We start from the raw sequence: 12,157 nt of genomic DNA, 5'->3' as shown, positions 1-12,157 counted from the left end.
AGCTGATTTTGCTGCACCCCCGCCTTCCTGAAAATTTAACTGGGGCGGGGTGACATTGGGGGTTCCGCCCGATGTCATCCCGTGTCATTTTACACATCAGCAAGCGGGCCCCGCCCCCTGCTCACCGACAGCACAATTCAGCATAATATATTTGTGTCAGTGATTTGGTGTATTTGTCTCAGTGATTCTGTGTAGATGGGTTGCTGATTCTGTGTATTTGTGTCCTTGATTCTGTGTTTTTGTGTCAGTGATTGTCTGTACTTGTGTCAGTGATTCTGTGTATTTATGTTGGTGATACTGTGTATTTGTGTTGGTGAGTCTGTGCGTTTGTGTCAGTGATACGGTGTAAATGTTTTGCTGATTCTATGTTTTTTGTCCCAGCAATTCTGTATATTTGTGCCAGCGATTCTGTGTATTTGTGTTCATGATTTTTTGTAGTTTCTTCAGTGATTTGCATATTTGTGTTATTGATGCTGTGTATTTTTGTCTGTGCTTCTGTGCATTTGTGTCAGTGATTCTGTGCAGACATGTCAGCGATTGTGTTTATTTGTTTTCGTGATTCTATGTATTTGTGTCAGTGTCTCATGTATTTATGGCAGTGATTGCATGTATTGGTCTCAGTGATTCTGTGTATTTGTGCTGGTGATCGTGTGTATTTGATTCCATATATTTATGGCAGTGATTCTGTGTATTTGTATCAGTGATTCTGTTATTTATGTTAGTGATTCTATGTATTCCTGTTGGTGATTCTCTGTGTTCCTGTCAGTGATTCTGTGTATTTGTGTCAGTGATTCTGTGTTTTTGTGTCAGTGATTCTCTGCACTTGTGTCAGTGATTCTATGGTTTTGTGTCAGTGATCCTGTGCATTCATGTCAATGATTCTGTGTACTTGTGTCATTGATTCTGTGTATTCATGTCAGTGATTCTGTGTATTTGTGTCAGTGATTCTGTGTACTACTGTTGGGGATTCTGCATGATTGTTTCAGTGATTCTGTGTATTAATGGCAGTGATTCTCTATATTTGTGTCAGTGATTTTCTGTATTAATTTCAGTGGTTTGGGGCATTTGGGTCAGTGATTTGCTGTATTTGTGTCAGTTATTCTGTGTATCTGTGCCAGTGATTTTTTGTTTTTCTGTTGGGGCTTCTGTGTATTTGTGTCAGTAATTCTGTGTATATGTGAGATCAATTCTGTGTATTTCTATTGCAATTCTGTGTATATATGTGGGTGACTCTGTGTAATTGAGTCAGTTATTCTGTGTATTTGTGTCAATGATTCCATGTATTTGTGTGAGTAATTCTGTATATTTGTGTCAGAGACTCTTTGTACACGTTGATTCATTGCATTTGTGTTGGTGATTCTGTGTTTTAGTGTCATTGATTCTGTGTATTTCTGTCAGTGATTCTGTGTATTTGTGTTGGGGATTGTGTGTATTTGTGTCAGTGATTCCATGTATTAATGGCAGTGACTCTGTGTATTGGTGTCAGTGATTCAGTGTATTTGTGCTGGTGATTCTGTGTATTTGTGTTGGTGATTCTGTGTATTTGTGTTGGTGATTCTGTATATTAGTGTCATTGATTCTGTGTATTTCTGTCAGTGATTCTGTGTATTTGTGTTGGGGATTGTGTGTATTTGTGTCAGTGATTCCATGTATTAATGGCAGTGACTCTGTGTATTGGTGTCAGTGATTCAGTGTATTTGTGCCGGTGATTCTGTGTATTTGTGTTGGTGATTCTGTGTATTTGTGTTGGTGATTCTGTATATTAGTGTCATTGAGTCATTGTTTGTGTCAGTGATTCCACATGTTTGTGTCAGTGATTCTCTGCATTTGTGTCAGTCATTTTTGCATTTGTGTCACTGATTCTGTGTATATGCTTTAGTGATATTGTGTATTCGTGTTGTTGATTCTGTGTATTTGTGCCAGCGATTCTCTTTATTTTTGTTCGTGATTCTTTGTTGTTTTTTCAGTGATTTTGCATATTTGCGTTTGTAATTCTGTGTAATTGTATCTGTGCATCTGTGTATTTGAGTCACAGATTCTGTGCAGATGTGTTGGTGATTCTGTCTATTTATGTGAATGATTCAGTGCATTTGTGTTGGTGATTTGGTGTATTTGTGTCAGTGATTCTGTGTATTTGTGCCATTGATTCTGTATAATTGTGTCAGTGATTCTGTGTATTTATGTCAGTGATTCTGTGTATTTGTGTCAGTGATTCTGTGCATTTGTGTCAGTGATTCTATGTATTTGTGTCAGTGATTCTGTGTATTTGTGTCAGTGATTCTGTGTATTTGTGTCAGTGATTCTATGTATTTGTGTCAGTGATTCTATGTATTTATGTCAGTGATTCTGTGTATTTGTGTCAGTGATTCTGTGTATTTGTGCCATTGATTCTGTGTAATTGTGTCAGTGATTCTGTGTATTTATGTCAGTGATTCTGTGTATTTGTGTCAGTGATTCTGTGCATTTGTGTCAGTGATTCTATGTATTTGTGTCAGTGATTCTGTGTATTTGTGTCAGTGATTCTGTGTATTTGTGTCAGTGATTCTATGTATTTATGTCAGTGAGTCTGTGTATTTGTGTCAGTGATTCTGTGTATTTGTGCCATTGATTCTGTGTAATTGTGTCAGTGAGCCTATGTATTTATGTCAGTGATTCTGTGTATTTGTGTCAGTGATTCTGTGTATTTGTGCCATTGATTCTGTGTAATTGTGTCAGTGATTCTGTGTGTTTGTGACAGTGATTTTGTTTATTTGTGCCATTGATTCTGTGTGTTTGTGACAGTGATTCTGTGTATTTGTGTCGATGATTCAATGTATTTGTGTACGTGATTCTGTGTATTTGTGTCAATGATTCTGTGTATTAGTGTCAATAATTAGTGTCAACTCTTTTTGTGTCAATGATTCTGTGTATTTGTGTCAGTGATTCAATATATTTGTGTCAGCGATTTGGTGTATTTTTGTCAGTGATTCTGTGCACTTGTGACACTGATTCTGTGTAGATGGGCCGCTGATTCTGTGTATTTGAATCAGTGATTCTGTGTATTTGTGTCAATTAATCTGTGTTTTGTGTCAGTGTTGTCTGTATTCATGTGAGTGATTCTGTGTATTTGTGTTAGTGATTTTCTGTACTTGTGTCTGTGTTTCTGTGCATTTGTGTCAGAGATTCTGTGCAGATGTGTCAGTGTTTCTGTGTATTTGTGTCCATGATTCCATGTATTTGTGTCACTGATTCTGTGTATTTGAGGCAGTGATTCTGTGTATTTTTCTCAGTTATTCCGTATACTTGTGTCATTGATTCTGTGTATTTGTGCGAGTAATTCTGTATATTTGTGTCAGAGGCTCTGTGTATACATGTCAGTGATTCAGTGTATTTGTGTTGGTGATTCTATGTTTTAGTCTCATTGATTCAGTCCAACTGTGTCAGTGATTCTGTGAATTTGCGTCAGTGATTCTTTCTATTTGTGTCAGTGATTCTGTGTATTTGTGTCGATGATTCAATGTATTTGTGTTCATGATTCTGCGCTTTTGTGTCAGTGATTCTGTGTATTTATGTCAGTGATTTTTGCATTTGTGTCACTGATTCTGTGCATTTGTTTTGGTCATACTGTGTATTTGTGTCTGTGATTCTGTGTATTTGTGTCAGTGATTCTGTGTATTTTTGCTCAGGAGTCCACGTGTTTGTGTCAGTGATTCTCTATATTTATGTCAGTGATTCTTGCATTTGTGTCACTGATTCTGTGTATTTGTTTTGGTCATACTGTGTATTTGTGTCAGTGATTCTATGTATTTGTGTCAGTGATTCTGTGTATTTGTGTCAGTGATTCTGTGCATTTGTGTCAGTGATTCTATGTATTTGTGTTGGTGATTCTGTGTATGTGTGCTCAGGAGTCCACGTGTTTGTGTCAGTGATTCTCTATATTTATGTCAGTGATTCTTGCATTTGTGTCACTGATTCTGTGTATTTGTTTTGGTCATACTGTGTATTTGTGTCAGTGATTCTATGTATTTGTGTCAGTGATTCTGTGTATTTGTGTCAGTGATTCTATGTATTTATGTCAGTGAGTCTGTGTATTTGTGTCAGTGATTCTGTGTATTTGCGCCATTGATTCTGTATAATTGTGTCAGTGATTCTGTGTATTTATGTCAGTGATCCTGTGTATTTGTGTCAGTGATTCTGTGCATTTGTGTCAGTGATTCTATGTATTTGTGTCAGTGATTCTGTGTATTTGTGTCAGTGATTCTGTGTATTTGTGTCAGTGATTCTATGTATTTGTGTCAGTGATTCTATGTATTTATGTCAGTGATTCTGTGTATTTGTGTCAGTGATTCTGTGTATTTGTGCCATTGATTCTGTGTAATTGTGTCAGTGATTCTGTGTATTTATGTCAGTGATTCTGTGTATTTGTGTCAGTGATTCTGTGCATTTGTGTCAGTGATTCTATGTATTTGTGTCAGTGATTCTGTGTATTTGTGTCAGTGATTCTGTGTATTTGTGTCAGTGATTCTATGTATTTATGTCAGTGAGTCTGTGTATTTGTGTCAGTGATTCTGTGTATTTGTGCCATTAATTCTGTGTAATTGTGTCAGTGAGCCTATGTATTTATGTCAGTGATTCTGTGTATTTGTGTCAGTGATTCTGTGTATTTGTGCCATTGATTCTGTGTAATTGTGTCAGTGATTCTGTGTGTTTGTGACAGTGATTTTGTTTATTTGTGCCATTGATTCTGTGTGTTTGTGACAGTGATTCTGTGTATTTGTGTCGATGATTCAATGTATTTGTGTACGTGATTCTGTGTATTTGTGTCAATGATTCTGTGTATTAGTGTCAATAATTAGTGTCAACTCTTTTTGTGTCAATGATTCTGTGTATTTGTGTCAGTGATTCAATATATTTGTGTCAGCGATTTGGTGTATTTTTGTCAGTGATTCTGTGCACTTGTGACACTGATTCTGTGTAGATGGGCCGCTGATTCTGTGTATTTGAATCAGTGATTCTGTGTATTTGTGTCAATTAATCTGTGTTTTGTGTCAGTGTTGTCTGTATTCATGTGAGTGATTCTGTGTATTTGTGTTAGTGATTTTCTGTACTTGTGTCTGTGTTTCTGTGCATTTGTGTCAGAGATTCTGTGCAGATGTGTCAGTGTTTCTGTGTATTTGTGTCCATGATTCCATGTATTTGTGTCACTGATTCTGTGTATTTGAGGCAGTGATTCTGTGTATTTTTCTCAGTTATTCCGTATACTTGTGTCATTGATTCTGTGTATTTGTGCGAGTAATTCTGTATATTTGTGTCAGAGGCTCTGTGTATACATGTCAGTGATTCAGTGTATTTGTGTTGGTGATTCTATGTTTTAGTCTCATTGATTCAGTCCAACTGTGTCAGTGATTCTGTGAATTTGCGTCAGTGATTCTTTCTATTTGTGTCAGTGATTCTGTGTATTTGTGTCGATGATTCAATGTATTTGTGTTCATGATTCTGCGCTTTTGTGTCAGTGATTCTGTGTATTTATGTCAGTGATTTTTGCATTTGTGTCACTGATTCTGTGCATTTGTTTTGGTCATACTGTGTATTTGTGTCTGTGATTCTGTGTATTTGTGTCAGTGATTCTGTGTATTTTTGCTCAGGAGTCCACGTGTTTGTGTCAGTGATTCTCTATATTTATGTCAGTGATTCTTGCATTTGTGTCACTGATTCTGTGTATTTGTTTTGGTCATACTGTGTATTTGTGTCAGTGATTCTATGTATTTGTGTCAGTGATTCTGTGTATTTGTGTCAGTGATTCTGTGCATTTGTGTCAGTGATTCTATGTATTTGTGTTGGTGATTCTGTGTATGTGTGCTCAGGAGTCCACGTGTTTGTGTCAGTGATTCTCTATATTTATGTCAGTGATTCTTGCATTTGTGTCACTGATTCTGTGTATTTGTTTTGGTCATACTGTGTATTTGTGTCAGTGATTCTATGTATTTGTGTCAGTGATTCTGTGTATTTGTGTCAGTGATTCTATGTATTTATGTCAGTGAGTCTGTGTATTTGTGTCAGTGATTCTGTGTATTTGCGCCATTGATTCTGTATAATTGTGTCAGTGATTCTGTGTATTTATGTCAGTGATCCTGTGTATTTGTGTCAGTGATTCTGTGCATTTGTGTCAGTGATTCTATGTATTTGTGTCAGTGATTCTGTGTATTTGTGTCAGTGATTCAGTGTATTTGTGTCAGTGATTCTATGTATTTGTGTCAGTGATTCTATGTATTTATGTCAGTGATTCTGTGTATTTGTGTCAGTGATTCTGTGTATTTGTGCCATTGATTCTGTGTAATTGTGTCAGTGATTCTGTGTATTTATGTCAGTGATTCTGTGTATTTGTGTCAGTGATTCTGTGCATTTGTGTCAGTGATTCTATGTATTTGTGTCAGTGATTCTGTGTATTTGTGTCAGTGATTCTGTTTATTTGTGTCAGTGATTCTATGTATTTATGTCAGTGAGTCTGTGTATTTATGTCAGTGAGTCTGTGTATTTGTGTCAGTGATTCTGTGTATTTGTGCCATTGATTCTGTGTAATTGTGTCAGTGAGCCTATGTATTTATGTCAGTGATTCTGTGTATTTGTGTCAGTGATTCTGTGTATTTGTGCCATTGATTCTGTGTAATTGTGTCAGTGATTCTGTGTGTTTGTGACAGTGATTTTGTTTATTTGTGCCATTGATTCTGTGTGTTTGTGACAGTGATTCTGTGTATTTGTGTCGATGATTCAATGTATTTGTGTACGTGATTCTGTGTATTTGTGTCAATGATTCTGTGTATTAGTGTCAATAATTAGTGTCAACTCTTTTTGTGTCAATGATTCTGTGTATTTGTGTCAGTGATTCAATATATTTGTGTCAGCGATTTGGTGTATTTTTGTCAGTGATTCTGTGCACTTGTGACACTGATTCTGTGTAGATGGGCCGCTGATTCTGTGTATTTGAATCAGTGATTCTGTGTATTTGTGTCAATTAATCTGTGTTTTGTGTCAGTGTTGTCTGTATTCATGTGAGTGATTCTGTGTATTTGTGTTAGTGATTTTCTGTACTTGTGTCTGTGTTTCTGTGCATTTGTGTCAGAGATTCTGTGCAGATGTGTCAGTGTTTCTGTGTATTTGTGTCCATGATTCCATGTATTTGTGTCACTGATTCTGTGTATTTGAGGCAGTGATTCTGTGTATTTTTCTCAGTTATTCCGTATACTTGTGTCATTGATTCTGTGTATTTGTGCGAGTAATTCTGTATATTTGTGTCAGAGGCTCTGTGTATACATGTCAGTGATTCAGTGTATTTGTGTTGGTGATTCTATGTTTTAGTCTCATTGATTCAGTCCAACTGTGTCAGTGATTCTGTGAATTTGCGTCAGTGATTCTTTCTATTTGTGTCAGTGATTCTGTGTATTTGTGTCGATGATTCAATGTATTTGTGTTCATGATTCTGCGCTTTTGTGTCAGTGATTCTGTGTATTTATGTCAGTGATTTTTGCATTTGTGTCACTGATTCTGTGCATTTGTTTTGGTCATACTGTGTATTTGTGTCTGTGATTCTGTGTATTTGTGTCAGTGATTCTGTGTATTTTTGCTCAGGAGTCCACGTGTTTGTGTCAGTGATTCTCTATATTTATGTCAGTGATTCTTGCATTTGTGTCACTGATTCTGTGTATTTGTTTTGGTCATACTGTGTATTTGTGTCAGTGATTCTATGTATTTGTGTCAGTGATTCTGTGTATTTGTGTCAGTGATTCTGTGCATTTGTGTCAGTGATTCTATGTATTTGTGTTGGTGATTCTGTGTATGTGTGCTCAGGAGTCCACGTGTTTGTGTCAGTGATTCTCTATATTTATGTCAGTGATTCTTGCATTTGTGTCACTGATTCTGTGTATTTGTTTTGGTCATACTGTGTATTTGTGTCAGTGATTCTATGTATTTGTGTCAGTGATTCTGTGTATTTGTGTCAGTGATTCTATGTATTTATGTCAGTGAGTCTGTGTATTTGTGTCAGTGATTCTGTGTATTTGCGCCATTGATTCTGTATAATTGTGTCAGTGATTCTGTGTATTTATGTCAGTGATCCTGTGTATTTGTGTCAGTGATTCTGTGCATTTGTGTCAGTGATTCTATGTATTTGTGTCAGTGATTCTGTGTATTTGTGTCAGTGATTCTGTGTATTTGTGTCAGTGATTCTATGTATTTGTGTCAGTGATTCTATGTATTTATGTCAGTGATTCTGTGTATTTGTGTCAGTGATTCTGTGTATTTGTGACATTGATTCTGTGTAATTGTGTCAGTGATTCTGTGTATTTATGTCAGTGATTCTGTGTATTTGTGTCAGTGATTCTGTGCATTTGTGTCAGTGATTCTATGTATTTGTGTCAGTGATTCTGTGTATTTGTGTCAGTGATTCTGTTTATTTGTGTCAGTGATTCTATGTATTTATGTCAGTGAGTCTGTGTATTTATGTCAGTGAGTCTGTGTATTTGTGTCAGTGATTCTGTGTATTTGTGCCATTGATTCTGTGTAATTGTGTCAGTGAGCCTATGTATTTATGTCAGTGATTCTGTGTATTTGTGTCAGTGATTCTGTGTATTTGTGCCATTGATTCTGTGTAATTGTGTCAGTGATTCTGTGTGTTTGTGACAGTGATTTTGTTTATTTGTGCCATTGATTCTGTGTGTTTGTGACAGTGATTCTGTGTATTTGTGTCGATGATTCAATGTATTTGTGTACGTGATTCTGTGTATTTGTGTCAATGATTCTGTGTATTAGTGTCAATAATTAGTGTCAACTCTTTTTGTGTCAATGATTCTGTGTATTTGTGTCAGTGATTCAATATATTTGTGTCAGCGATTTGGTGTATTTTTGTCAGTGATTCTGTGCATTTGTGACACTGATTCTGTGTAGATGGGCCGCTGATTCTGTGTATTTGAATCAGTGATTCTGTGTATTTGTGTCAATTAATCTGTGTTTTGTGTCAGTGTTGTCTGTATTCATGTGAGTGATTCTGTGTATTTGTGTTAGTGATTTTCTGTACTTGTGTCTGTGTTTCTGTGCATTTGTGTCAGAGATTCTGTGCAGATGTGTCAGTGTTTCTGTGTATTTGTGTCCATGATTCCATGTATTTGTGTCACTGATTCTGTGTATTTGAGGCAGTGATTCTGTGTATTTTTCTCAGTTATTCCGTATACTTGTGTCATTGATTCTGTGTATTTGTGCGAGTAATTCTGTATATTTGTGTCAGAGGCTCTGTGTATACATGTCAGTGATTCAGTGTATTTGTGTTGGTGATTCTATGTTTTAGTCTCATTGATTCAGTCCAACTGTGTCAGTGATTCTGTGAATTTGTGCCAGTGATTCTTTCTATTTGTGTCAGTGATTCTGTGTATTTGTGTCGATGATTCAATGTATTTGTGTTCATGATTCTGCGCTTTTGTGTCAGTGATTCTGTGTATTTATGTCAGTGATTTTTGCATTTGTGTCACTGATTCTGTGCATTTGTTTTGGTCATACTGTGTATTTGTGTCTGTGATTCTGTGTATTTGTGTCAGTGATTCTGTGTATTTTTGCTCAGGAGTCCACGTGTTTGTGTCAGTGATTCTCTATATTTATGTCAGTGATTCTTGCATTTGTGTCACTGATTCTGTGTATTTGTTTTGGTCATACTGTGTATTTGTGTCAGTGATTCTATGTATTTGTGTCAGTGATTCTGTGTATTTGTGTCAGTGATTCTGTGCATTTGTGTCAGTGATTCTATGTATTTGTGTTGGTGATTCTGTGTATGTGTGCTCAGGAGTCCACGTGTTTGTGTCAGTGATTCTCTATATTTATGTCAGTGATTCTTGCATTTGTGTCACTGATTCTGTGTATTTGTTTTGGTCATACTGTGTATTTGTGTCAGTGATTCTATGTATTTGTGTCAGTGATTCTGTGTATTTGTGTCAGTGATTCTATGTATTTATGTCAGTGAGTCTGTGTATTTGTGTCAGTGATTCTGTGTATTTGCACCATTGATTCTGTATAATTGTGTCAGTGATTCTGTGTATTTATGTCAGTGATCCTGTGTATTTGTGTCAGTGATTCTGTGCATTTGTGTCAGTGATTCTATGTATTTGTGTCAGTGATTCTGTGTATTTGTGTCAGTGATTCTGTGTATTTGTGTCAGTGATTCTATGTATTTGTGTCAGTGATTCTGTGTATTTGTGTCAGTGATTCTGTGTATTTGTGCCATTGATTCTGTGTAATTGTGTCAGTGATTCTGTGTATTTATGTCAGTGATTCTGTGTATTTATGTCAGTGATTCTGTGCATTTGTGTCAGTGATTCTATGTATTTGTGTCAGTGATTCTGTGTATTTGTGTCAGTGATTCTGTGTATTTGTGTCAGTGATTCTATGTATTTATGTCAGTGAGTCTGTGTATTTGTGTCAGTGATTCTGCGTATTTGTGCTATTGATTCTGTGTAATTGTGTCAGTGAGCCTATGTATTTATGTCAGTGATTCTGTGTATTTGTGTCAGTGATTCTGTGTATTTGTGCCATTGATTCTGTGTAATTGTGTCAGTGATTCTGTGTGTTTGTGACAGTGATTTTGTTTATTTGTGCCATTGATTCTGTGTGTTTGTGACAGTGATTCTGTGTATTTGTGTCGATGATTCAATGTATTTGTGTACGTGATTCTGTGTATTTGTGTCAATGATTCTGTGTATTAGTGTCAATAATTAGTGTCAACTCTTTTTGTGTCAATGATTCTGTGTATTTGTGTCAGTGATTCAATATATTTGTGTCAGCGATTTGGTGTATTTTTGTCAGTGATTCTGTGCACTTGTGACACTGATTCTGTGTAGATGGGCCGCTGATTCTGTGTATTTGAATCAGTGATTCTGTGTATTTGTGTCAATTAATCTGTGTTTTGTGTCAGTGTTGTCTGTATTCATGTGAGTGATTCTGTGTATTTGTGTTAGTGATTTTCTGTACTTGTGTCTGTGTTTCTGTGCATTTGTGTCAGAGATTCTGTGCAGATGTGTCAGTGTTTCTGTGTATTTGTGTCCATGATTCCATGTATTTGTGTCACTGATTCTGTGTATTTGAGGCAGTGATTCTGTGTATTTTTCTCAGTTATTCCGTATACTTGTGTCATTGATTCTGTGTATTTGTGCGAGTAATTCTGTATATTTGTGTCAGAGGCTCTGTGTATACATGTCAGTGATTCAGTGTATTTGTGTTGGTGATTCTATGTTTTAGTCTCATTGATTCAGTCCAACTGTGTCAGTGATTCTGTGAATTTGCGTCAGTGATTCTTTCTATTTGTGTCAGTGATTCTGTGTATTTGTGTCGATGATTCAATGTATTTGTGTTCATGATTCTGCGCTTTTGTGTCAGTGATTCTGTGTATTTATGTCAGTGATTTTTGCATTTGTGTCACTGATTCTGTGCATTTGTTTTGGTCATACTGTGTATTTGTGTCTGTGATTCTGTGTATTTGTGTCAGTGATTCTGTGTATTTTTGCTCAGGAGTCCACGTGTTTGTGTCAGTGATTCTCTATATTTATGTCAGTGATTCTTGCATTTGTGTCACTGATTCTGTGTATTTGTTTTGGTCATACTGTGTATTTGTGTCAGTGATTCTATGTATTTGTGTCAGTGATTCTGTGTATTTGTGTCAGTGATTCTGTGCATTTGTGTCAGTGATTCTATGTATTTGTGTTGGTGATTCTGTGTATGTGTGCTCAGGAGTCCACGTGTTTGTGTCAGTGATTCTCTATATTTATGTCAGTGATTCTTGCATTTGTGTCACTGATTCTGTGTATTTGTTTTGGTCATACTGTGTATTTGTGTCAGTGATTCTATGTATTTGTGTCAGTGATTCTGTGTATTTGTGTCAGTGATTCTATGTATTTATGTCAGTGAGTCTGTGTATTTGTGTCAGTGATTCTGTGTATTTGCGCCATTGATTCTGTATAATTGTGTCAGTGATTCTGTGTATTTATGTCAGTGATCCTGTGTATTTGTGTCAGTGATTCTGTGCATTTGTGTCAGTGATTCTATGTATTTGTGTCAGTGATTCTGTGTATTTGTGTCAGTGATTCAGTGTATTTGTGTCAGTGATTCTATGTATTTGTGTCAGTGATTCTATGTATTTATGTCA

The 12,157-nt window shown here is 36.2% G+C and overlaps 1 protein-coding gene across 1 annotated transcript in view; it reads left to right on the top strand.

Annotated features, from left to right (window-relative positions):
- The window catches only part of lhx4 (LIM homeobox 4), a 326,165-nt gene that overhangs the window by 195,382 nt on the left and 118,626 nt on the right, over positions 1 to 12,157 (top strand). The gene's annotated exons all lie outside the window — the stretch shown is intronic.

The sequence above is a fragment of the Carcharodon carcharias genome, chromosome 16, assembly GCF_017639515.1.
Source record: "Carcharodon carcharias isolate sCarCar2 chromosome 16, sCarCar2.pri, whole genome shotgun sequence".
Taxonomy (NCBI): domain Eukaryota; kingdom Metazoa; phylum Chordata; class Chondrichthyes; order Lamniformes; family Lamnidae; genus Carcharodon; species Carcharodon carcharias.
This window is presented reverse-complemented; position numbering and strand designations above follow the sequence as displayed.